At 48.5% G+C, this 4,856-nt stretch overlaps 1 non-coding gene across 1 annotated transcript; it reads right to left on the bottom strand.

The window, feature by feature from the left end:
• Window positions 1-3,778: 3,778 nt before the first annotated feature.
• Window positions 3,779-3,850, bottom strand: TRNAT-UGU. The gene has a single exon. It is a non-coding gene; the product is annotated as a tRNA-Thr (tRNA).
• Window positions 3,851-4,856: the final 1,006 nt, after the last annotated feature.

Below are 4,856 nucleotides of genomic sequence, written 5' to 3'. Positions count from 1 at the left end.
AAGTGTCCATGCAGCTTACAGGAATTTCACTTTAGTCACTGTACCTTTTAAATTCTGTTTAACTAACCCCCCTCATTTTTGTATAGTTCTCCTTTTTGAAATCAAATGCCACAGTGTTGGGCTGTTGAGATGTTCTTCCCACCACAGAGATGTTAAATGTTATTATATTATGCCATTTATTTCGAGCAACTGCAGTTATTCGGGAGAGTACAGACAGGCAGAGTTTCCTCCCGAGGTAGGTCTCGGTTAGATAAACAATTAAGGCAAGCATTTATACCTTTGCGACGTACAGTAAGGAGCAACAACTGCATTTTGTTTGTACATATTCCTTTCTGATAGCTTACTTCTCTCAGCAATTTCTGCTACAATCTGCATTCTATTCTTATCTAACACAAGGTCGAAACCAGCGCCTCTTACAGTTCTTTCTGCTCGCCCACGCCCTGCTTGGAAGTCTCCTGTTATTAGCTGTTAGTTAGCCTGGTAAATATCAAGTCCCTGAGAAAACACAGTTATATGAAGCAAAACAAAATCACAAACAGAAATGTCATTGGAAATTCAAAATTAAAAGGAAAATGCAATTCCCATCACTTCATTGTATCTGGGCCATTCCTGTATCGAGAGTACCCGCTAAGGACCCTGTGTGCTTATGGAAACCTGAGGAACTCATAGCAGAGCCTGAACATGAAACTCAACTGTTCCCAGGTGCCGCAGTAAAACCCTTTCCTGCTGTGATGTTGATGATTTTATGAAAATATGCTAATGAGTGTGAATATAATGTAACTGGAACATGCTTCATGCAAAAGGTCTCTTGTGCAGTGTCATTACAAAGCTTATTATCTACTGTGTGTGTTCAGCCTATTTGTATGAACCGATCATTCCTGTATCTGAAGCTAGAAATATGAACTATAACTCTGAGGTCCTGTTGTAATGATGCAAAGTGTGGGCCATTAATAGTGGTTTGGACTCCTGATGGCTCCCATTAACCAGGACAATTGACTGGAGATGGCTCTGTCCTGCACCATCTGTGAGTCAGGCCAGGAACAATGAAGGCTTGGGGTCTCACAGGGCATGTGACCATGTCACCTGGTACAGGAATCCATCTTAAACCTGGGGCTTTTCCCCAGGAGAGAGACAAAAGATTCCTGCCTTGTACCAAAGCTGTATAAGGGGGTGGAACAGAAGAAAGGTGGCTGCAGTCATGAGAAATCCCCTAGCTACCACCTGAGCTGGAACAAGGACTATACCAGGTGAAAAGATTGGGCCCAGACAAGAAATAAGTCTAGTCTGCAAAAGAAGCTTATTGGAAAGTCTCTGAGGGTGAGATTTTATCTGTATTGAGTTTCATACTGTATTAGTCTTAGACTTGCATGTTTTTGTTTTATTTTGCTCTATGGAGAATACAAACTCTACAGAGAAGGAAAAGTTAATGCCTTAGAAAATCTGTGTGTGTTAGAGTGTCTAGGAACCACTCTCCTATAGCTTCTTTTCTAATTTCCTTTAGAAAATCTGAAGCAGGGAGCAGAAAACCATTGTCTTTTCTGAGGTGTAAGCTCAGGACCTACTGAGTATGAGACTGACATGCTGCCAACTGTGCTAAGAAGGCCCAGGAAAATGTTTAGGCTCAGTACATATAGGATCCTTCTACAGCAGTGACTGGAGCAGGGAAGGAGCTGGAAGAAGCAGAGAGATCTGGTGCCCACAGACCTGTCCTGGCCTCTTTCTCAGCAGCAAAGAAATCAATTTGCCCTTCCAGTGAACAATCTACTGGAACTAATGGCAGCACAGGGGGGATGTTTCTAAAGTATGCACCCACCTCTACATTTTAGAACTTACTCTCCTTTTTCTAGTATAGCACTTTCTATATGAACTGGCAAAACAAACTACACAGGTAAGAGAAACAAGGGCTTGAGAGAAAGCTTGAACTCATAACCCCAACAGATGGCCCCTCTGCACTAACCAGTTGCACCCCTGAAGATGTTTTTTAAACACATTTGGGAAGCAGGCAGTTATCAGTCTCTGTGGTTCACACCTTTGCCTGGTAATTGAAAGGCTGCTGGTTCAAACTTAACTCAAGATGCGGCTTTTCAGCGATGAGACTCCAGTACATTTTAACAGGAAGAAAATCTCTCTATTCTGGCTTTGCCCCATTTGACTCCTTCTGCCCATCTTCTCCCCCTCCCCCAGTCGCTTTCCTTCCCCACTGGGGCCATGCAGAGAGGATCCCCAGTCAGTCTCTGTCACAGAGAGTCTGTATCCCATAAAGGGAGGGAGGGGTCTCTCTAAAACACTGATAATGGGGAGGGGAGGAAAGTGGTTAGTGGGAGACAGGATGGAGAACTAACAGTGGGGCACAGAGAGATTCCCCAGATTTGGGAGATCCTGCTTCCCCATCAGCCAGCTGTGAGAAGAACAACTGTTGGGGTGGAGGGTCTCACATGCTGCCCCCGCCCCAACTGCCAACTGTGGCAATGGGCGCTGCGGGGGTGGAGTCTGTGGGTAGCAGTGTGCAGAGACGCCCCCGGCCTTCCAGCTTAGGGGCTGCGGGTTGCTTTCAGGAGATGCCCGAGGTAAATGCTGCACCCCTCACCCTCTCCTGCAACCCCAACCCCCTGCCCCAGCCCAGACCCCACACCTGCACCCAAACTCCCTCCAAGAGCCTGCCCCCCACACCCACTCCTGCACCCCAACCTCTGACTGCCACCCCTGTCCAGCCCAATCTTCTGCTGATGCACCTCAGCCCACACAAGTGCAGGGTTTGAAGCTTTCATTGCTTAAATTCCAGGACACGGAGTGATTTCAGCTCCCCTTTGCTCAGAGGGAACCTTCACCCCACTCCTAACCAGGTTCTTGTCCATGGGATCACTGTAGGGGGGCTGGATCCCTCGGTGTCTTTTCTCTCTCTAGGACAGGCCAGCGTGCAATAACTGGGGCATCTGAGCACCCAGGACCTTCTGTGGGGCTGCCATTCCCCTTCCCCTTCTGTGGTCCCATCTGTCATTGACTCCAGCCTTTGTTCTCTCCCTCGTCAGCACCATCGCAAGCCAGCAGCACTCGCCTCAAAAAGACAGAGTCCAGTGGCACCTGACAGACTAACAGACGTATTGGAGCATAAGCTTCCGTGGGTGAATCCCACTTCAGGTGAATGTAGTGGAAATTTGCAGGGGCAGGTATAAGTATGCAGGCAAGAACCAGTCTAGAGATAACAAGGTACTTCAATCAGGAGGATGAGACCTCTTCTAGCAGTTGAGGTGTGATCACCAAGGAGGAGAAACTGCTTTGTAGTTGGCTAGCCAGTCATAGAATTCCCACTCCATTCATCTGACGAAGTGGGGATTCACCCACGAAAGCTCATGCTCCAATACGTCTGTTAGTCTAGAAGGTGCCACAGGACTCTGTCGCCTTTTACAGATCCAGACTAACACGGCTACCCCTCTGATACTCAAAAAGACAGTGTCCCCTGCTGGGAGTAAATCATTGACCGCTCTCCTCCCTGAGCACTGACTGCCCCTCTGTTTCCTTGCCTCTCAGTCTGTGCAGATGGGACCTTTCCCTCCAGTGCTGGAGGATTCGCCCTTCTCATCTACCATTGTCCCAAGCAGCACAGCGGGTGGGAATCTTAAACGTACCAAGGTGACTTAGGAGCAGAAACACTCCCCTGCAGATCTTCCATGCAATTGTCACTTGCCCTTCACTGAGCAGGACTGAAACTGGTGCAGGGAGACTGGTGAGCCACATCCCCTCTGGGCATGAGGAAAGCAGCAGGGTGAAAAAATGATCATGAAGATGCTGGGGATTGAACCCAGGGCCTCATACATACAAAGTATGTGCTCAACCACTGAGCTACATCCCCTAGCAGGTTGTGTTTGCTATGGGTTACACTCAGAGCCCTCCTGTTTCCAGAGCATCCAGTGACCTATAAGCTTCACGAGAAGCCCATTCCCCTCTCTGAGGACCAATCCTGCTCTCCTGGAGGTGACTTATTCATAGGGTCACTTTTCAGCAGGGCCAGATTCTATGTGTGGGGCAGAGAGAGTGGGTGCCCTGGTCTCAGGGTGCAGAGATACACTCAGCCATCTCCTGCATTGGGTTGGTGCGGCAATCCCTGCTGCAAGGTCATAGTGGGGATGCTGTGAGCAGCTCAACACCTCACCCTAGTGGCAGAAGTGGTGTGGGGAGCTCCAGGTGTTTCTAGGATCTGCTATTTCCACCTGCCTGCAAACTCTAGGTTTCAGCACATTCACTGCGGTGCAATTGGGTCACTGTTTCATGGCTGAACAGCAAAGAATCACTCCCAGTTTCCCTTCTATTGGCAGCAGGATGAGCCTGTGTCGGTGGTTAATGAGGTGGATCTAGTTGTAGATTGTTATTCGTTCCCCACCTTGACAATCCATACAGTCCCTTTCCCAGGCAGATTCCCAGCACCTCAGTGATCCCGGTAGCAGGGTTGGGTCCTGAGATTTTCAGGGTTCTTTCCCTCCACCTGGAGTGAACTCAGCTTTTTCCCCATCCCAGACAATCCATGAAATAACAACAGGGGCATAAAGAAAGAGGAGGGAACATCTCACGGCCAGGGCTGGATGTGCCCAGAGCCCCTGCTTGTCCATTGTTTCCATGGAATTTGTCTCTGCTTTGCACAAGGGACAGAGAAAGATCTTGCTGTTCCTGTGTCTGTGCAAAGAAAATTGTGCTTCTGTATGAAAGAGAGGTGGAAATGGCCCCATGATGGGGCAATAGCCTCAGGATTAAGAGCAAAGGACAATGATGGGAAGGTTCACAATTGACTCAGTAGTTGCATACAAAGGTGCACGTTTGGCAGTTACACTGGGAAATTCTGGCCCTTCTCAGGCTCAGGTTGG

The sequence above is a fragment of the Mauremys reevesii genome, unplaced genomic scaffold (genome assembly GCF_016161935.1).
Source record: "Mauremys reevesii isolate NIE-2019 unplaced genomic scaffold, ASM1616193v1 Contig193, whole genome shotgun sequence".
Taxonomy (NCBI): Eukaryota; Metazoa; Chordata; order Testudines; family Geoemydidae; genus Mauremys; species Mauremys reevesii.
This window is presented reverse-complemented; position numbering and strand designations above follow the sequence as displayed.